At 35.1% G+C, this 23,452-nt stretch overlaps 1 protein-coding gene across 2 annotated transcripts in view; it reads right to left on the bottom strand.

Moving 5' to 3' along the window:
* The window catches only part of SPATA16 (spermatogenesis associated 16), a 243,516-nt gene extending 225,740 nt beyond the window's left edge, over positions 1-17,776 (bottom strand). The window contains exons 1-2 of one of the 2 annotated variants that reach the window (XM_032341045.1): positions 17,714-17,776; positions 17,658-17,679 (exon numbers count right to left, since the gene is read on the bottom strand). The gene's annotated coding sequence lies outside the window, so the exon portion shown is untranslated. The other variant, XM_032341055.1, reaches the window with a different exon arrangement.
* Between the last annotated feature and the right edge of the window lie 5,676 nt (positions 17,777-23,452).

The raw sequence follows: 23,452 nt of genomic DNA, 5'->3' as shown, positions 1-23,452 counted from the left end.
TGGATCCCATGTTTCCATCTTCTCAATGACTATGGTCTTACAATTGTCACCTTTCCACATCCTCTCTTCCTCTCTTGCTTAATCCTGTTGATGTGCACACTAATCTAGCAATACTTTTAAAGAAAAATAAATAAGCAAACTCCCTTGCCTCCACATCTTCCTGCCACTGTCCCCTGTTGCTTCCACCTTTCACTACAAAATGGGTGAAGATAATTTTTTATATTCTTTACATCTGCTTTTTCATCACATAGTCTCTTCCCAAGTCACTCTTTTCAGGCTTCAGTCATTCCATTAAGATTGCTCTTGTATAAAGAAATAATAGGGAATATGGTCAGTGATACTGCGATAGTTAGTATGGTGACAGATGGTAGCTACATGGTGAGCTGAGTATAACATACAGAAAAGGTGAATCATTATGTTGTACACCTAAAACTACTGTAACATTTTCTGACAACTATTTTCGAATTAAAAAAATTAAAAAAAAAAAAAAAGGAAAAAAATTTTAAAAGGCAGCTCTTGTACTGGTCCACCTCTCCTGGTGCTGACTCTAGGCCCTCATCTGCCAGGTGGTCCAAAAGCACTCTTCAACAGGTGACACTCTATCAGCACATGTTTTTCTCATCTATGATAACCTGCTCTTGCTATCTTCTTGTTATTTCACTGGCCACTTATTTTTAAGTCTTCTGGGTTGGCTCTTCCTCTTTTGTTCCACCTGAGAGCTGGAGCCACTTCTTTTCTCCAAGTACATTCTCTCCTTAGGAGATTTGTCTGGTCCCATAGCTTCAAATTCCATCAAATGCTCTTAACACCCAGTGTTCCAACTCTAGCCCTTTTAGACTCCCAGAATTTTAAAATTGTAGACTCAACTGTCTATGTGACATCTCTACTTGAATTATCTAATATGCATCTTAAAATTAAGCCCAAAACAAATCTCTTCATTTTCATTCCTTTAAATCGCCCCCTCTTCCAGTCTTTCCCATTCCAGTATATGCCCCCCACATCTATTTGGTTGGACAGAACTTTACAAGTTTTCTTTGACTCCTTTCTTTCACTTACCCCATCCTACAATTCATCATCATGTCCTGTGGACTCTTTCTTTCAAAGTTCCTCTTCTTTGCATATTCATGAGAGACCTTCCTCCAGGCCCCAAGACCTCCTGCCTAGATTATTATAATTTCTTCCTCATATACAGCAGTCCAAATCATCCTTTTAAATGAAAATCAGATCCACTTTCCTACTTAAAACCTTTCAAGGACTACCCATAACACCTAGAATAAAATACACATCCCTTATGTTCTGCTCCCTCTGAAAATTCATCACAACTTTCCTCCATTTTCTACTGTTTCAGCCACGTTGCTTTCATTCTGTTCTGCTAATTTAGCAAGTACATTCCTATCTTGAAGCCTTTGTACTAGTTGCTCTGGAATATTTTCTTTACTGTGTTTCATGTTACTCAGATCAAAGCTTAAATGTCTGTTCCCAAAGAAACCTTCTCTGATGAATTAAAGTAACTACCCACCCCAGTCATATATCTATTTCTAATCTCTCCACATCACTTATCACAGTGATATTTACTTATGTATGTTTCATTAGTATCTGTCTTCTTCCACCAGCATATACCTAGTTCACTGCTTTATATTCAGAATGCACTGACATACAGTATTACACAATAAATATTTGTTGATTGGACAAATGGAAGATCGTATCTATATGCACACTTAGTGAAGAATTAAAAATTATCTTTTTTCCCACTTGCTGCATCACATTACAAATGCTTAGACAGTTTAGCTGAAAGTCACCTAAATAGAAGGAAGCTTTTTACAAATGGATTTCACCATTGAAAGCTTTTCTGTGGCATCCTGATTCTTCTCTTTCCTCTTTTCTTTTCCTTCCTACCCTTCCCATTTCTTTTATCTTTCCTTTCTTAAAATTTTTATTGTTTGCTACTTTAAGTCATTTACAACACACTAACTCTGGTCTTGTCTAGTTTAATCATTGTTAGAGAATAAATAATTATTTTCTGATTCTTTGTTGACATAAATTATGGCTTATACAGAACCAAAAGCATTAGAAAACTAAGACCTTTCCAGTAAAGTGATAATGATATAACTTGCTATCTTTACAAGTGCAGTCCATGAGGATATGTCTATACTTCTCTAAATTCTTTAATCTAGTAGGTTTGTAAAAATAATAATTCATATGCTGTGGCAGGAATATGAAAATAGGGAAAGTAAAATTTTTGTGTACCTCACGGACCTTTGGTAACATTGATTTAAAAGTTTATTTATTTATTTATTTTTAGTAATCTCTGCACCCAGTGTGGGGCTCAAACTCTCAACCCCAGATCAAGAGTTGCATGGTCTTGGACTGAGCCAGGAAGGCACCCCTGGCTACATTTCTTTTTGAAACATAAATGCAATCATCCCACCAAATTCATGGACATCCTGAAAGTTCAAATTTTGTTGTTTTCTTTGCAAACATTCCTCTGTTCTTTTATAAAAGTGATCCAAGTTTTATCTACTTATGAGGCTGAGACTATATAGGTGTGTAAAGAAACTCTTTTCCCTTTAACTTTGTTCTCCTCTTTAATTGTGCTGGTAGAGTTTTTAATTTTTAGATTTTCATGTTTTATTTCTTAGACTATAACTCAGAATTATAGGAGGAAATCCTTTCAACATACTCACATCTAATCTTACTTTGTTGATGAAGAAGTGGGAGTCTCGGGCAGGTGAAATGACCTGCTTATGGTCACACAGCAAATCAGTGCTTATAAACCATATCATGCAGCCCTCAGAATTCTTTCTATCTCACCCCACTGCCTCCTACCACAATACACAAAGTGAATTGTCATAGTTGTCATTTCCAAATGAAAAAAAAAAAAAAAACCCATATATTGGATAGCTTACGGCTTTGTCTGTGTCATGAAATTAAACAGTAACCATGAAGATTTCTTATCTTTTTATCTACACTTTAAATTACTTAATTGTTCATATTTTAAAACATATTTTAAAGTTAAATCTACCTAGAAGTGGGAAGTGTATCTTACAAAGCCAAACAAAACAAAATAAAACAAATCCAACTTTCTATTAGAAATAATTTTAAATTTACAGAAAAATTGTAAGAATAATATTGAAAACTCAACTGCCCTTTATCCATATTTGCCAACAATTTAAACATTTTGGCTACATTCATAATCCTCTCCTTAACGTGTGTGTTTGTGTGTCTTTAGTGTAGTGTAGACATGTATAGACAGATACACATATATATGTTTATTAGTTATTCTTTTGGAGTCATTTGTGAGTAGGTTGTATACATCATGCCTCATTACCCCTTATTACTTCAGTGCACATTTCTTAAGATCAGTAATATTTGTCTTGTGTAATATATTTATCAAATTCATTGACTTTAACACTGACACAATACTATTGTCTAATCTACAGTCCCAATTCTAATTTTGTCAGTTGTCTTAATGATGCCCTCTTACTATTTTTTCCTTCAGTGTAAGATTCATTCTAAGATATATAGTGCATATAGTTGTCATGTCTCCTCAGTTTCTTTTGCTCTGAAACAGTTTCCCAGGCTTTTTCTTGTCTTCCAAGTCACTGGCATTTTTGAACAGATTATAAAGTCTACCTCATTTGGGGTTTGTCTGATATTTCTACATGATTAGACTTGGGTTAAGGCTACCCAGTCAGAATACTACAGAATGATGTTGTGTCTTTCCTTAGGTATTACATTCGAAGGCACACAATGTTCACTTGCTTTTCTTTGGTGATGTCTGTTTTAATCACCTGGTCAACATGTTAGATTTCCCTCTGGCAACTTAAAAGCAGCCTCTGGGGAGACATTTTGAAACCATGTGATTATTCTGCTCCTCATCAACCTTCTCTCTCCCAATTTAGCATCTACTGATGATCTTTTGACTGACCAATCTTAATGATAGTTCCAAAATGGTGATTTTTCTCTTCCCAATTTACAGTATTACTATAATGCTTACACAGAGGGTTGACCACCACTAAATTATTGATAAAAACATGTTTAGTCTTTTCCCAAAATACTGTTTGACTTTATGTATCCTCATTTTTTTTAAAAAGTAAAACCTGTGCTTTCAAGAAATATAAATTAAGTAAGATACACACAAACATTTACCTAATAAGGACTGTTTTATTTTAAAACATTTTAAAATCTGAAAACTGAATTTTGAACAATGGAAGGGACTCACAGGGCATACATATTCCAATTCCTTCATTTTGAAGATAAGGACCAGAGAAAGCATATCCCTATTTGGTGGCAACAGTAATACTTGAAGTTGATGTATAGACTCTGGTTCTAGATTTCTAACACATCCACATTTCTTTAAATGTAATTGACATTTATTTGTTAAAAACATAATGTCTTCATTAGTTGGAAACAAAAGCTCATTGCATTAAATAAGCAAGATAAGGGAAGATTACAGTGATGACTTAAAAAAATCTTTTTTTTAAAATTTCTTTTTTTTTAAATTTTTTATTTTTTATAAACATGTATTTTTATCCCCAGAAAAAAATCTATCTTTTAAAAATCCATTAATTCATTTAATTATTCATTCATGATTGACTAGTAAGCTACTCTCTATCATGATCTGTGTCAGCATGGAATGCAATGTTGAACCAGAGATCACTTCTACTCTCAAAGAGTTTATGATTCAGTGGAGATTCTGCTAGTATGCACCAGAATCGGCTGAGGCCCCTTAGGTTCCAGGCCCCACAGATTTCAGTCACTAGGTCTGGGGTAGATGTACAGGTATCTGCATGTTTAATAAGCAGAGAAGGGCTACAGTAGAAATACAAGAGGTCCAAAACATTAATATGGTTACTGTATATGCACCACCTCCTAACTTTCCCACTTCATCTCCCACCACTTGAAATTAAAAGTATTAGTAAAATGGGACACCTGGAAGGCTCAGTTGGTTAAGTGTTTGCCTTCTGCTCAGGTCATGGTCCCAAGATCCTGAGACAGAGTCTCGCATAGGGCTCCCTGCTCAGCAGGAAGTCTGCTTTTGTCTCTGCCTGCCACTCTCCCTGCTTGTGCTCTCTCTCTGACAAATAAATAAATAAATAAAATCTTTTAAAAAAAAGTATTAGTAAGACAAATATATAAATGAAAGTATTAGTAAAAACAATACCAAACAACAAAATAAATTTTTAAAATGTTCAACATTCAGATATTATTATGCTAATTGCTTTTTTGAAATATTAAATTCTAGACCAGATTTTTTCCAGAAAGTTGTTTTTAGGGAGATGCTATTTGCTGGTGCCCTAAGCATGCTCATGGTCAGTCTATTCCAGGGAAATCTGACATAGTGTTCTGGTGACTAGGCTGGCCCAGGGCCAATGCATTTGCATGCTTCCTTCTGATGAGGTAAACTGGAACCTGAGTTGGCACTGATGAAGCAGACTGCCAGAAGACAGAGGATGCAGTAGCAGCTGATGCTCAAGAAACACTTTAAGGTCTACACACTTACCTTCCCCAACACTAAGTTTATAAGGATGAATTACTAGTAGATATTCAATCATCCATTTAGTAAACAAGCACTTGTTGAATGCCTACAAGGTGAAAATACCGGGCTAATTCCTGGGGTAGATTGTGCTTCATGAGAGCTTGGGAGCAAGAGATCAGAGCTGCTATCTGGCTTTCCTGGGAGGGTGTTCCAAGCTTAAGAATCAAAGTGGCATAGAGGACAAGACATGCCTTTTGGACTTAAAGAGATATGAATTCAAATCCTAATTCTATTTCTTGCTGAAGAGACTACTTAACTTCAATAGATCTTTTGTTTCTTTATCCTTAAAACATGAAAATGAATTCATTCCCCATAGGGAAGATTGAAGGATTAACAAAGCAACAACATGTGTTAGGGACTAATGCATCATCTGGCACATAATAAGTGTTCTACAAAGGATAGTTGTTAAATATAGTGTATATACTATATCATGAACTAATTCCAAACATAATAATGTTTATACATAAACATACGAGTAATGTTTAATTATAAGTGCTTCGTTTTATATTGTAAAACTGTTTGTATGCACACACACACACACACACACAATTTTTCTCCCTATATTTCACAAGTTGGTAATTAATATTTCCACACACAAAAAAATGAATCTCAAGACATTTGCTCCCTGAGGAGTTTGTGTCCTGGAGAGCAATCAGTAAAATAAGAGAATACCAATCACAAGTAGCGATAGCTCATCTACTTTCCACTGTTATTATACATCCCCGCCCAAATATAGCATGATTCATAAAATGGGTACACCACAGGTAATGAATGAATAATTAATATTCACCACTCTTACCTCACAAGTAGAACCTGAGGCATGAAGATGAGACTGCTTCTAAATTATTTCTCCCTGAGGCTGAACTGGATGTTTATTTTCACATAAGATCATTATAAATCCCTGTAATGTATCTTCAGAATGGGATTGGAGATAGATAGAAAGTAAAGATAGAAATCTCCTAATCTCCCAACATGTTATATAATAAAACTATCACTGTTGTCATTATAATATTTTAAAATATGTTTACACTGCATTTCAATTTAACAATCCCTAAGCTGTCCTTTCCCTTAGAAGTTGAAGAATAAAGGGTCATTTTTAACACTTCAGAAACTCTTAGATAAGATTATTTACATGATTTGCCTAAAGATTAATGGCATAATGTTGTATCACATTTACCACAGAACCTAAGAGGAAAGAGAAAGCGAGAGAGAAAGAGAGAGATTGATTTATCTCCCTATGTGTGTATGCCAAGCCATTTCACATAAACATGCGAGTCAAAGTAGGGTTTACCTGATTCTTTTCTAGATTTCGTTTGATATTTTATTGAATGAACTATGAAGTATTTTCAAACAGAACTCTTTAGATCTTATATATATTGTTCATTTTTGCACAAACAATTTTTTTATATTTAATTTGACTTCATTGCCTCCCTTGTTAAAGCCAGCAGACTCAGTTTACAAACCTCTGAGCTACTGTTGGCTGCTGCCTTCTTTCCCAATGAAAGGTACAAGTTGACAAGTACCATGCTTCTTCCTTTCAACCCTCCAATAGCCCTCTCCCTCTGGCTCAGGTTGCTCAAAGCACAGATCCCTTCTTACCCATTCCCAGGTTTGAAACACACAGCCTCATTTCAAAGTATAGCCAGCATCCCTCTACTTTCCTCTGGAAGATAAAAAGGGGGGTAAAGGGGGCAAAGAGGGCTCTCTGGGCCTCCCTTACCAAATACACTACACTGCCCTTTCTCCCCCTCATCAAAAAAGACAGAAAGAAAGAAAATCATTTAATTGCTTCCCAGTACAGTTTTTTAGTATTATTATTTGAAGATTTTTTTGAATCTTTTTCTGGTATAAGTAGTGATACTTATTTTGCAGAAACACATTTGTCTACAGGAGAAATTAATTTTAGAATTAAGATAGAGGAGATATAAAAATAGTTTAGAAATACATTTTCTACTTTTTCAATCAGGTTTGAATTATACTTAATGAAGATTTACAGGTTTCTGGAATTGAGAAATATTTGAAAACTGATTGTATATTAATTATCCACTAATATTTTCCTAATTAATCTCTGAAAAAGTGAACCATGAAGTCAAAGGAACTGCTTGGAAAAAATTTTTGATGTGTATCAAACTTGAAGCCATACTTTTTAAATTAGTAATTTTCACAATCTGAATCTGCCAAAATGTATCAAACTATTTGGTTACATGTCAGGTTCTGCTATGGTGGAGAGATGTAGTAGTTTGCAGCAGATCATAACTTTTCTTGAAAACAAACAGAAAAACAGTATAAAATACCAAATTGTCTGAGAGTATTAGGATGCTGGGAAGGCAATGAGAAACAGAGAGGGTATAAATTCTATACTGAAGTGACTTAGAGTCATTTTTATCCTGGGGGCATTTGACAATTGGGCATAGGGAGGTAACTGAGAATCTCAGCATTGGAACTGGGGAAGGAGAACCTTGGATGACAAAAAACCAGCACAGCTTTGCGTAGGTATCTGAGGGGCCTCAAATACAGAGATGTTTATCACCTCAAAAAATGCCAATTTCTGGGCCTTCATGTGGCAGAATACCAAAGACCTAAGTGGAAAGACTCTGAAAAGCAATGCAAAATTTGGCAATCTTGACAGAAAGGACCTGCAGAAGGAAGGGGAAGGGCCTTAGAGAAACACCGGACTTTCAGCTGAAAATTCTTGAGAACCAGAGTGAACCATACGTAAAGGTACATTCTTTCCAGAGCTTCAACCCAGCCTGAACATGGAACAGTTCATGATTAAATTATGATGAACTATCATGTTATCTGCCTAGTGAAGAGAGGGATGAATTCATTACAGAGGGAAATGCAACACTGCATCCTCTGTAATATTCTATACATAATTGTCAATCTTTAATAAAAAATTAGGTATGCCCCCCAGACTCCCCACGATAACATAATCAAGAAACCAAAAGAAAAAGTAGACAATAGAAATGCATCCATAGGTAAACATGATATTGGAGTTAGCTAAGGAATTTAAAATAACTAACATAGTCAAAACAACAGAGAGTGACAACATAAAGAACTTTACCAGAGTATTAGAATCTGTAAAAAAGGATCAAATAAAAATTCTAGAACTGAGAAATACACTGAAATTAACTCATTAGGTAGATTAAATGAACTGATTTTTAGATGCAATAGAAGACATAATTAGTAAACTCAAGGAGCAGTAGAAAATATCTGAATTTAAGCAGAAAAGTAAACTAATGAAAAACATAGGAAAGAACTTTGGAGAAATGTGGAACACAGTGAAAGTCTAACAGCAGTGTAGTTGGAACCCATATGGAGTACACAGTGAGAATGAAGAAGAAGCAAGAAAGAATTGCAGTAAGGAATGAAGAGTAATTGTAAAAGTAAATATATATATATAAAATAATATATGTAATATATATTATATATATTATATAAATAAAATTATATATAATATATAAAATTATATATAAATATAAATAAATAAAATATAAATAAAATTATAATATATATTATATATATAAAATAATAATATATATAAAAATGAATATTGTCAACTGACTGTATAAACAATAGCAGAAATGTTTTTACCAAGTTTAAAATGTATGTAGAATTAAAAGAATGGCAATGATGATAAAAAATGGGAAAAAGTAAAAGGAATTAAAGAATTCTAATATTCTAAAATTAGTAATAATTTGGTAAGAAGAATCACTTATATTAGATTGTAATAAGTCAAGGATTCATATTCTAATCTTGGGGGTAAATGTTGAAGACTAGTAAAAGAATGCATAACTAATTAGGAAAAAATTAAATATTTCTGATTAATCAAAAAAAAGGGCAAGAAACAAAAGAAAAAGGATCCAATAAAACCCAGGTTAACAATACAGTAGATATCAACCCAGATGTAGCACCAATTACTTCAGATTTAGAAGTACTAAATATTCTAATTAAGAGTCTAAAATTATCACACCGGAAAAAATACAAACCCCAGCTATATTCTCCTTATTATAGATACATCCTAAATACAAGAACAGAGGAAAACTGAAAATATAACTGTGCAAAAGGATACAGCATGGAAACATCCGCCAGGAGAATGGGATGGCTCTAACTCCAATCAAAGTAGGCTTTATGGCAAGGGACATTAGTAGACATAAAAAAGGTGTGCTGGTTAGTAATTTATTGTCTCCTAACTCCAGAAGTACCCCTCACCCTGTACTTACTGGAACTGAATTCTGCATACTACATTTCTCTTTTTCCAGCTGGCCACCAATAGAGGGTACTAGAGAAACACTGCAAAGCTGCAAAAGAAAGAAAGGACTTTCCCTTCAAGGGTTTGTTTCAGCCAGTATCCTGTGGATCCAGGCAGCATTTTGCAAGAGTCCAGGCAGCATTTACTTCTGCTGTTGTGGCCCTCACAGTTAAGCAAAGGTATCCTTTTGGCAAATTTCTTCATCACTTCCTCACTGTTCACCCATTTTCCATGCAAAGAAATCTCATTTTAGTTACTATTAGTGGTAACTAATAGTTAGTTACTATTAGTTAGTCACTGCCCTATGCCCTTAGCCTTGCAGCACCTCCTCTAAGGTTTCACATTCCTTTTCTGTTTACTTTCTCTTAGCTCTAAGAGGTGTAACCTGTTTGCTGTGGGTCCTACCTCTGTAATCCTTGGAGTTCTTTTTCTACTCTTTCTCTTAGTTAGCAGCTATTTAATTCAGTTAACAATTCTTTGTAGTAAATCTGTTTAATGTAGTTTCTGTTTTCTGACTGTAGCTGGACTGATATAAGGTTTTATATACAAAAAGGGGATTAGACTAGGAAAAGGTAATATAATTCTAAATCTGTATTCAGTCAATAACATGATTTCAAAATACACAAAGCAAAAAATTCACAAAAATAAAAGGAGATATTGACAAATCTCCAATCATAGTAAAAAAATTTTAACACACCTTTCTCAATAGTTGATTGAATTGCAGACACCCCTCCTAAAAAAATGAAAGAAAAGAAAGAGGAAAAAAAAAAACCCCTCTTAGGACATAGAAGTTCTGGGTAACACAAGTAATGAACTGGGCCTAACTGATATATGTAGAATCCTCCTGCATCAAAGAATATCAGAATGTGCATTCTTTTCCAAATGTACCTGAAATCTTAACCAAAATTGAACATAACTTAATCATAAGTCAAGCCACAGCAAACTTCTCATTTTATATGGAAATAAAAAGGGCCAAGAATAGCCGAGATAAACTTGAACAACAAGGATGGAGAACTTAAACATTATTTAAAATTATTGAGAATTATTATAAAGCTATAGTAATTAAAGCATTATGGTTTTGATGCAAGGATAAACAATTAGACCACTTGAACAGAATAAAAAGCTCAGAAATAGACTCACACATAAATGATCAGGTAATTTATGAAAAAAGCGACCCTATAATGAAATGAGGGGAATTATGGTCTTTTTAATCAATGGTACTTGGCTAAGTCAAGTGGAAAAAATAAATTTGACTCCCATCTCATGTAATACGCAAAAATCAATCCCAAATATATTGAAAAACTAAATGTAAAAAAAAAAATCAAGTTCTTAGAAAAAAAAAACAAAATATTTTCATGACTTTTGGGTAAGCAAAAATGTCTTAGGCAGGACACAAAAAGTAACAAACTGGAGTATTTTATAGGTAGTAACTCCTGTTCATCAAAATCCATCATGAAGAAAATGAAAAAAGGCAGTTCATGGAATAAAAGAAAATATTTATAATACATATATTTGACATGGATTCATATCCAGAAGGACTTCTATATATGAAGGACTTCTATAAATCAATATGAAAAATGCAGACAATCTAGTAGAGAAATGGACCCAAATTTTTAGCAAATGTGTACACGTGTCATAAAAGAGGATTTCCAAATGGTCAATAAACTTATTAAAAAGTTGCCAACTTCATTAGTCATCAAGGAAATGCAAACTGAAATCCCAGGTCAGATGCAACCACAAATCCACCAGAATGACTAAAATAAAAAAGAATGACAATACCAAGTGTTGGAAAGTACATTATGTAACTGGAACTATTACAGATGACTTATATGAATTCAAATTTGTACAACCACTTTGGAAAACTGGCAGCACCCCCTTCCTCCTATACTCTATATCTGGGTAATCTTTTTTCCTCCTATAAGCCCAGCAGAAATGCATACTGATGCTGCTGAAAAATACACATGGACAAGAATGTTCTCAGTAGCACTATCCATAAAAATAAAACATTAAAAATATTCCCAATCAACAGTAGAAAAGATACATAAATGGTGGTATATTTATACAATGAAAAAATATTATATGGCAGTGGAATAAATGGAGTATAACTATAAGCTACCACATGAAAGAATCTCACAAGTAAAATGTTGAGCGATACAAAAGAATATACACTGTATAATTTATTTTTAAAAGGGTCAAATGGCAAAACTAATTTGTGGTGTTATTAGTCCCAATAGCAGTCACACTTGAGAGGGTCAGTAGTAACTGAAATGGACCAGGAGGGAGGTCCTGGGATTACTGATATCACCATTTTTTATCTACCTATCATCTCTCTATTCATCTATCTCTATCCATCTATCTATATTGAGCCATATATTTACAATTTGTGTAGTTTATTTATTTTTGAAGATTTTATTTATTTATTTAATTGGCAGAGAGAGAGACAGCAAGAGAGGGAACACAAGCAGAGAGAATGGGAAAGGGAGAAGCAGATTTCCAGCCCAAGCAGGGAGCTCGATGCAGGACTTGATACCAGAACCTTGGGATCATGACCTGAGCTGAAAGCAGTCGCTTAATGACTGAACAACCCAGGTACTCCTGTGTAGTTTATTCAATACATCTTATACATCGATAAAATGTTTACATTAAGAAAATGGCAGGCCAGGACAGTTTGAAATTTCAAATATTAAAAACTGTGTTTTCCTAAAGCAAGACTTTCCTAAACACATGTTCTCTACTATCCCACCTGTGATCTCGGCATTGTCTGTGTATTAGAGTGGTAATGCAGAGGAAGATTTTGATACAAGGTGTTTTTCTGCAAAATGCACAGCCACACAAAACAAATGAAATGCAGTTCACACAAGTGGACTGAAAATTATTAGACTGTGTGTGTGGTAGGTTAAGTGGAAGAGATTATGTGTTTCTGAAGCCACTAAAGAGCCTAAATAAACTGCATTGGACATGGAACAATTTTTTGTTATCATTATTATAACTTTTTAAATAGTTATGGTTAAAGAAAAAAGAAAACCCCTCTGTGCTTGCTCACTCATGACCTAATCTCCCTACAACAGTTTGCTATATTAATTGGTAACTATGAGGATCTGATGACCAGATCAACGACCTCAGGACCAACCTTATTTCAGTTAACACTCAATCTTAAGGAGAAGGTCGGAAGAAGGATGTGTCAATAATGAGGACTGGAGCGTTTCTCAAACTACAGTTCTCTCCCTCCACCCTCACCCCCAATTCCATCCCATTATTCTTGAGAGCAAATTGTAGATAAGAAAGATCTGAAAGAACAAGAAAAATATTGGAAATTGGGGAGATGGAAAGATAAGTGGAAAACAGAGGTAGCCACCTGCCATTGGAAGATAAGACTAAAGCCAGATGACCAGTTTAGTATGGGTAGTACTGAACAAATTCTGTAACAATACAGTCACACGAAGGCCCATGGAAGATAGAATCTCTGCAAGGAAAAGGGGGAAAATGGAAACTGCAAAGGCAAGAAGAAAAGCCTTCTATTAACTGCAGATTATCTGTACATTTATGGAATTTGTCAGTGAATGTATGGGCAACATCTGAAGGGATTCTGTTCATAGGGTGAAATGTATAAATTCATAAAGTGTGTCATTTTAAATGTATCTCAAATTTTGTCCCTTAGGCTGGTAATGACCCTCGTGTTTAACATGATGTTCCCTCTACTGTTAACTACACTAGTGAATATAAAAGATGGGGACATTAACTGAGATCTGAACTTTTGAGAATGTCTTGCCTCTAGCACTTAAGAAGATTACATGTCTTCAATGTGTTCTTCCTCTGTTCTCTTCCTTCTCCGAGTAGGACTCCATGGACTTTCAACACACACACGTGCACACACACATCTTCCTAAAGTAGAAACTAGGTATGTTCAGCTTGGGAATATATACTGAGAGTTGATTGTGGAGACCGTGGTCTATTGCAATCCCCAACCCCCCATTTTTGTTTTTGTGTTTTTTTTTTTAAGGTTTCCAAATGTCTGCTCAGCAGGGATGTGAAGTGGTTATCATGTCACAGGCTTATTCCTAACACTTTCGCATTAACAAAATTGAGTGGATTTCTAACAAGTTAAATGCACGCTTTTTTGGGAAAGGAGGGGGGTGACAATACAATGTCTTCCCAAGCTATAACTTAGGTGATCTTTAAAGACAGCATTGAATTCTTCTGCATGAGTTATACTGGCTAATAGGAATTTAAGTGATAACTAGTGGGAGAGCACTGAAGCATTCATGCATGTGAAATCAGATGAACACCCACAATGTGGAATTTCATAAAGAAAATTATTCTAGCGGAGAAATACAGGCCCAGGTTGAGTGCCAGTAACTTCTAAACTAACATGTGGAGCTATCATCCTAATGAGTAACAACTAAAGGTGCCTAAAGTAAAGCAAGACCAACATTTTCAAGTCTGTATTTTCAAACACACTTAAAAAACACCAGCTTGAATGGAATTATATACAATTCTCTTTTTCTGCTGAAGGAAATTTAATCTTACTTTCTAAATTTTGGTTGCATATATTAATGCTTACTCTTGAGAGGCACATGTACAACTTATTTAAATAAATCTTAAATAAATAAAGCTTATTTTACTTAAATAAGTGATATTTATCAGTAAGATTTATTATTTAATGATCAATATTTTATTTATTAAGATTTAATAACTCTTACTTAATAGTCAGATCAACTAATTCACCTGTGCAAAGAAACGGAAATCAAGAGCTCTGATATGTATTAGTGATTTTTATTTCTACTCAGTGATTATACTAGTCTTTCTGAAACATTTTAAACAATCTGCTTAAAACTATTTACTTAAAACTATTCTACTGAAATCAATTTATTACTTGTCATGCAATTCAATTCTAGATTGCAATGTGACTTCAACTTTTATTCATCAAGGTTAAAGGGACATGTTCTAATACACAGGTCTAATACACATTTGACATGTGTCAAATCAGCTCAATTACCTTTCAGAGTTGCCTGAAATTTGTGAAATATTAGTGATTCAAATACATGAATCCCGAATATTTCATACTAGTTGTATAACATATTATATGGTATGTAAATAAGTGTACCCCCAAGACTTCTAAAATATAGAGATAAAGCTGAATCTTTGCTATCATGCTTATTTTTGTCTTGCTATCATGCTTATTTTACAACAGTTTCTCCCATCACATAATTTAGAATGATGTTGATAATAATAATGGCCATTGGATCCTCAGTTTACTCATTTACAAAATGATGTTAATGATAATATCTGCCTCATGTGGTTGTTGAGAAGAGTCTCCCATCACATAATTTAGAATGATGTTGATAATAATAATGGCCATTGGATCCTCAGTTTACTCATTTACAAAATGATGTTAATGATAATATCTGCCTCATGTGGTTGTTGAGAAGAGTAATAAAAGAAGACTTCCTGATAATAGTAGGTGCTCAGTAAATGCTAAGTATTATAATATTGTTATTGTCATTATTATTATTGCTGTTATTGCTCAGCAATTTAAAAAAAATTAGACAATTAGGAAAACATCCTACTGGACACATGGTACATGCTGCTTTATCATGTTTTTTTTTTTTTTAATTTAGCCAGAGTGGTGATAAGTCATAGTCATTCCTTAGTGATCTTTAAGCTAGACTGCTGTAGTATTGTATTAATATCTTTGAAAAAACATTCAACAAGGCTCTTCATGGCTGCAAAATGTTATAACTTGAATGGTACTTTCCAGAAAGATGACTCAATATATTTTACACTAGGTAAGAGACAATATTCTGGGCTCCCTGATATAAAAGGATTAAAAATCCTTGAGCATTCGGTTTGTATGGCTTTAGTTACCTTAGCCTATCTTTATTGGGCACCTATTTATCTATTTTCAACTGATGTGTCATATAAAAGGAAAAAGAAAAGACAAATTGCAGTCAAATTCTAGAGAGAATGTGGTTTTGGTAGAGAGATGTGGTTTTAGTCAGTGTCTTAATTTGAAAATACTCTCCTGCAGTAAGGAATAAACTGTGGGTTTATGACTGAGATCAGTTTAAGGTTTTCTATCTCATGATTAGGATTCATGTTCATTCATTGTTTTCTTTTAAGTCATAATCAATATCCGATGTGCTGATTTCACTGCTCCGAAGATGAAGAACTTTGTGAATTTAGGGCAGTTTCTGTTACAAGCAGTTACTTTCCATTCTGAACAGTGGCAAAAAAAAAAAAAAAAAGGTATTTTTCCTGAATGGCTTTTAAAATGATTTCTCTTTGGAAATATCTTTAAAAATGATCAGATTGGAAGTTTTAGCCTTTTGGTTATAATAACACTGATGAGTAATAGATTGAGCAGGGCTGAACAGTTACTTAAAAGTCCAGTTTAAGAACAACAACAAAAAAATCTCAGTTCTATCTTGATTATGTACTTGTGTTGCACACCATGACAACTCACCAACTTAGGTTGGTTCTAAGCACTTGAAAAAGAGGTTTAAAAATTATTTAAACCTCTGTGAAACACCACACAACACAATCTTGCCTTCCGTTGTATCCCCTTCTCCCATATCAGAGTAATATTCCATTCCTTATTCAAATCAAGACAATCAAGAAAACTACAGACTGTGTATAGAGTTAGGCAGTTTGAAGGATTCTGACCCGTCTCTCCCTTCTAGTACACTTTCTCTCTTCTCCCTTTATTTACTTTTCACTTTATAAAACTATTTAAGCTCCTGCCACACATGAAAAAAACAAAAACAAAAATATAATCCTGTAAAATATTATTATTGGGTCCCAATCAAATTAATTTTTCCATTTGGAGGAAAACAGTCTGACAGCCTACAATAATATTTAAGAGAGCCCCTGAATGGCATCCAGGGTCTAATTGGTGAATTGTGAAAGATCCAAAGCCTTTTGGTGTGCATAATAACATAATTAGCACGTTAAGTTTAATCATAAGGGGTTAAACAAATTTATCGATACAGATAAATTTTCATGCATTTATTTCAAACTAGTGGCTTACTGAAAATGGTAAACACTTAGCTGGTGTTTCAAAAACGGAGACCCTTCAATGATAACCTATAAATATTTTATAGAGGAGGAATGTGAAATTTTAAACAAGGTTGACGACTATTTTTCATTGCTCATGCCAACAACCTTCGCATGATGGTAGGCTGCTTGTGAAAGACATTCATTCACAGATTCACTCACTCATACATCAAACACCTTATTTTATGCCAGGCATGATAGAACACATGAATTGAAGACAGTAGTCTTGTGTCTTCGAGAAAGAGAGCTCAGATTGTCTCTGTATCCCACTCAGTAGCACTCATTATCTTCAGTCTAGAGCAGTATCATGGGTCAAGGAAACAACAGCTCGTTCCACAAATGATTTTTTTTAAAAAAAACTTGGGACTCTGAAATAGTCACCGTCTTTCACTTGACTAGTGGTAGATATCCTCAAATTATACACTTCACTGAGGAATACAAATTAGGGTAAAACAAAACAACAAAAAATCTGTTACTTTTTAACCAATTAGGATCTTAGCCTTCTCTTTCTCATCAAAGTGGGAATGAGATAGGACTTGTCCTTGTCCCTAGGCTAGGGAACCACATTGGAATTCTCTACCTTCTAACCGCCCGCAAAAAGTGATTTTTCTAGGCTACTTATCAGGGTTACCTATAAGCAACTTCCTTGTTCCTCTATAAGCAAACTTCCTTGTTCCTCAGGTGGGAAGGAATAAAAGGAATTCTGGTTCTCCCCAAGTTACTAGAACTTTCCCCGGAGGGGCAGCCCCTTCGGTCCCACCCAGGCACAAAAGATAAAAACTTGGAATTGAGCCCATGTGAACCTCCTCCTACCTACGCAGTCCTGGCTCAGCCCAGCCGGGCGGGAGGGAAGCCCTGGACTCCTCCCCGCTGCTTCATCTGCGCAAGCCCGGATCCAAACGTCCCAATCTGAGGCCCCGCGGGTCTGTGCGCTCGCGAAGGCGCGCGGGTTTGAAACGTCACATGCCACGCGACTCCGCCTTGTTCCTCCGCTCGTGGCCCCACCCACCATCTGTGGCAGCCGCAGGCTTCTTGTTGACTTCTCTGCAGTGGACACGACTTTTTTTATTTTAATCTTGGGGAAAAAAAAAAAAAAAGAAACACACACTTTGTACTTTTGTTTTTGCATTCTAAAAGTGATATGATACTTAAGTATAATTTGGAAAATCGAAAAATATGTACATAAAGTACAAACTACCTGTATACTAAAGAGAAACACTAAGAACATTTATTGTGTATTTTTGTGGTCTTTTTACTACGAATAGATAAAAATGAAATAGATCGTGGTGCTTCTCGGCCTCTAACACGTGAACACGCAGAGATGATATACATAAACTTTATAAAGTTTTGTACATCTTTTTTAAAGGACAGTATGTTTACTCTAAAATATACGTATGTAGGATTTCAAAACCCTGTTTATATATATTAAGGAGAACAACCGTGCACAGTGGTTTAGTTTTGCCTCTTTGCTTTATAAAAATAGTCCAGTCATGGTTTTAACTGCTCTATACTGACATTGACTATAGCTATCTTTTACAGGCTATCTTTTACAATATGATGACTTAAATCGAAGTCTACTCTGTCTTCCTTACCTAACACTAAATAGTATTCATTTTCCATGCCATTTAGCATTCTGCTAAAAAGTTATATAGTTTCTGCATATTCTACTGAATGGGTATACCATAATTTTATTTTTTTAGAGGTATAGGTGGGTTTTGTTTTGTGTTTTGTTTTTTGCCAGTTTTTCCCAAGCAAGTATGCATGTTCGTGCACATCTTTAGATGTATATTTCGGGGTTATTTCTTTAGAATTATTCTTATAAGTGGAATTTCTAAGTCAAAGAGCATAAACTTTGTAATGGTCCAGTGTCCTGCTGTCATGTTGATTTACTACAGAATGAAGCTAGTTTATAACCTGCTAATGCTGTGTGATGGTGTATCGTTTTGACTTCCCCAACATCAATTTTTTTCATCTTTCTTAATTTGGTAAGTGAGATATATTTTCCCATTGATGTTTATATTTGCACTTCCTTGATTACCAGTGAAGTTGATTATACATGTCTACTATTAATTTATATTTCTCTAATTATGATTTGTTTATACATTTTTTCCCCCAGTCTTTCCAAGTTTTGATTTGGTTTCTCCATGAGTAGGCAGCTGCTCTGCTTGAGTCCCTTAGGTTAACACCAATGAATCGTGGTACTTAAGTCAGTAATTGGGCTAAATCTCAAGGCCATCATAGGAATTCCTTTAGGGTTTTTAAATATCTGTTGAATTCCCTCCCCCAACCCCATAGATGGCAGGATAGTATTGGCTGGCTTCGATTTTGTTACCTCACTGCAGTAACTAAGTGAGGTAAGTCAGGTTCTTCCGTCCTCATATACAGCTGAGGAAAATTACTTGTTCCATAAATGGCTTGTGCAGATTGCTGAATGGGGATTTGAACCTGTATCTTCCCATTTAGATCTCTACTTTTAATAATCTTGAACTAAAAAAAATAAAAATAATCTTGAACTTAAAGTCTTCCCTCCGTCATCACAGATCAAACAGTTCAGATTTTGTTAGGTATGGAGTCTATGAATTTCAGATTTGGAAAAAGTTTGCAAAACCAGACAAAGGAGTAAGTAATTTCTGAAGAATGCAAAGCACATGAGATTGACTCATATTCTTTAAATGATTATAGGAAAATGAGCCCCCAAAGAGATGAGGCCACCATGCATGGCCATGCAAGTTGTGTATGGCACAACTCTAGAGAGGGCATCATCCACATCCATTATGAATGGTATGGACAGCATCCTCTGGGATTGTTCAGTGCCACACCTGCATAAACCTAGGCAGCAGCTTCTCAATATTTATTTAACTTTTATAATCACAAGTGATTTTCAAGCACAGGTCAGTGTAACCTAAAAATAGAGGAAGTGATATTGGATTAGAAACCTCTTCCAGAACATTGCTTTTAGTTATCAAAACAATTGAAAACAAAAAATTTGATGCACCAACAGTCATTGTTCCAGAAAACATCAAATAATATTAAGGACAAAAAATTTAAAGCATGGGACGCCTGGGTGGCTCAGTTGGTTGGACGACTGCCTTCGGCTCAGGTCATGATCCTGGAGTCCCGGGATCGAGTCCCGCATCGGACTCCCAGCTCCATGGGGAGTCTGCTTCTCTCTCTGACCTTGTCCTCGTTCATGCTCTCTCTCACTGTCTCTCTCTCAAGTAAATAAATAAAATCTTTAAAAAAAAAAAATTTAAAGCAATGCTGTCCCTGTAGAAATATTGTTAAAACACTTTCTGTTGGTGTGTATTAAGACCTCTTATGTGCCAAAAGAAAGTAGGACTTTTTCTTACAAATACTGGGCAAATGCAATACAGATTCTCTAACACCAGTTACCTGGTGAGTCAGTGAATAGGAGAGTACTCCTATGGATAAGAAAGAAACCATGCAGTTAGCGATGAGCGTTTTATAGCAGAAGGCAATTTAGAGACCATCTTGTCTTGCAGTTACCAATTGAGGTTACTTGTTCAGTCACTCAGCATGAAGTTAGGAGGAATGTTTAAAGATTGCCCTAACTGAAACTAGTGCCTGAGGCTTTCTTGAGTTGCTGAAGGTAGGTGTCAGGATAATCTAGACATTTTAGTATTTTGTTTTTAGTTAACCTGCTTTTCCCTCACTCCACCTGAATTGTTAATTATATCACATACTTTAACATTTCATAAACTCAGTCAATAAGTATTAGGTTATTTTGTTTTCAGGGGAGAAGTGTATCATGGTCCTGGAAAGAATACTGGATTCAGAACGAAAAGATGGGACTTAAGCTCTTCCATTTAGGCTTTGAATTTGTAGCATGTAAGTTTTGAATTGATTACTAATTTTTCTCCTCTAAAACTCTATGCATATATGTATATACATACCTATACGTATATATATGTGTGTGTATATATATATGTGTGTCTGTGTCTATATGATTTAAGTACATATTTTTAAAAAGAAATATCAAAAAAGACTTTCAGGGGTGTCTGGGTGGCTCAGTTGGTTAAACATCTATCTTCATCTCAGGTCATGATCCCAGGGTCCTGGACTGAGTGCTGAGTCAGGCTCCCTGCTCAGCGAGGAGTGTGTTTTTCCCTCTGCCCCTACCCGTGCTCCTATACTCTCTCCTCTCTCTCTCTCTCTCTCTCCCAACTAAATAAATAAAGTCTTTTTTTTTTTTTAATTTATTTGACAGACAGAGATCACAGGTAGGCAGAGGGGCAGGTAGGGAGAGAGAAAGGGAAGCAGGCTCCCCGCTGAGCAGAGAGCCCGATGTGGGGCTCAATCCCAGAACCCTGGGATCAGGACCTGAGCCGAAAGCAGAGGCTTTAACCCACTGAGCCACCCAGGTGCCCCAATTAAGTTTTTTTTTTTATCAAAGTAGAAAACACACACACAAAACTATACCATGCATTTCTTTCTCTTTTTTTCAAGTTTTTATTAAACTCTAATTAGTTAACATTCAGTGTAGTATTAGTTTCAGGTGTACAATACAGTGATTCAACACTTTCATACCTCACTCAGCGCTCATCGCAAGTGCCCTCCTTAATCTCCATCATGTATTCTCCCCCCCACTTCCCTTCTGATAATCATCAATTTATTCTCTACAGTTAAGAGCCTGTTTCTTGGCTTTCCTCTCTCTCTCTCTCTCTCTCTCTCTTTTTTTCCCCTTTGCTTATTTGGGTTTTTTCCTTAAATTCCACACATGTGGTATTTGTCCTTGACTGACTTCACTTTGCGTAATACTCTCTAACTCCACCCATGTTGTTGCCAATGGCAAGATTTTATTCTTTTATGGTTAATATTACCATGTATGTATGTATGTGTATATATATGTATATATACATGTATGTATATAAACTCACATATATATAGTATATATGAATACATGTATATACATGAATATATATATACACACACATATACACATGTATATATATATACACACACACATATAGTATATATGTATACATGTATATATCTATACCACTTCTTTATCCATTCATCAGTAGATGGACATTTGAGCTGTTTCCATAATTGGGCTATTGCAGATAAGGCTTCTGTAAATATCGGGGCACATGTATTCCTTTGAATTAGTGTTTTTGTATTCTTTGGGTAAATGCCTAGTAGTGTAATTGCTGGATCTTAGGGTAGTTCTATTTTTAACTTTTTGAGGAAACTCCATAATGTTTTCCACAGTGGATGTGCCAGTTTGCATCTCCACCAACAGTGCATGAGGATTTCCCTTTCTCCACACCATTGCCAATGCCTCTTGTTCTTATGTTGTTCAGTTTCAGCCATTCTGACAGGGGTGAAGTGAGATATCTCACTGTAGTTTTGATTTGTATTTCCCTGATGATGAGTGATGTTGAGCATCTTTTCATGTATCTGTTGGCCATCTGGATGTCTTCTTTGGAGAAATGTCTGTTCATATATTCTGCTCATTATTAAATTAGATTATTAATTTGGGGGATGTTGAGTTTTAGAAGTTCTTTATTTATTTTGGATACTAACCTTTTATCAGATATTTCTTCTCCCATTCCGTAGATTGTCTTTTAGTTTTGTTGATTGTTTCCTTCACTGTGCAGAAGCTTTTTTTTTTTTTTAAGATTTTATTTATTTATTTGACAGAGAGAGAGAGCACAAGCAGGAGGAGAGGCAGAGGGAGAGAGAAGCAGGCTTCCTGCTGAGCCGGGAGCTTGATGCGGGGCTTGATCCCAGGACCCAGGCGATCATGACCCGAGCCGAAGGCAGATGCTCAACCAACTGAGCCACCCAGGCGCCCTTGTGCCGAAGCTTTTTAGTTTGAAAGTTTCCCCAATAGTTCATTTTTGCTTTTGTTTCCCTTGCCTCAGGAGATATATCTAGGAGCAAGTTTCTATGGTTAATGTCAAAGAAGTTACTGCCTGTGTTGTCTTCTAGGATTTTAATGGTTTCTGGTTTCACATTTAGGTCTTTAATCCATTTTGAACTTGTTTTTGTACATCGTATAAGAGAGTGGTCCAGTTTCATTCTTTTGCATGTTACTGTCTAGTTTTTCCAGCACCATTTGTTAAAGATACAGTCTTTTTTCCCATTGGGTATTTTTTCTCACTTTGATAAACATTAATTGACCATATAGTTGTAGGTTCATTTCTGGGTTTTCTATTCTGTTCTACTGATCTATATTTCTATTTTTGTGCCAGTACCATACTGTTTTGATTACTAAAGCTTTGTAATATAAGTTGAAGTCCAGAATTGTGATGCCTCTACCTTTCATTTTCTTTTTCAACGTTGCTTTGGCTATTTGAGATCTTCTATGGTTTCATACACATCTTAGGATTGTTCTAATTCTGTGAAGAGTACTGTTGGTATTTTAATAGGGATTGCATTAAATGTGTAGGTTGCTTTGGGTAGTATAGACATTTTAACAGTATTTGTTCTTCCAATCCATCAGCATGGAATGTCTTTCATTTTCTCTGTGTCATCTTCAGTTTCTCTCATCAGTGTTTTATAGTGTCACCTCTTAGGTTTATTCTTAGTTATCTTATTGTTTTTAATACAATTATAAGTGTAATTGATTCCTTAATTTCTTT

Source organism: Mustela erminea, chromosome 1 (genome assembly GCF_009829155.1).
Source record: "Mustela erminea isolate mMusErm1 chromosome 1, mMusErm1.Pri, whole genome shotgun sequence".
Classification (NCBI taxonomy): domain Eukaryota; kingdom Metazoa; phylum Chordata; class Mammalia; order Carnivora; family Mustelidae; genus Mustela; species Mustela erminea.
Note: the sequence above shows the minus strand (reverse complement) of the source record. Positions and strands in the feature narration are given on the sequence as shown.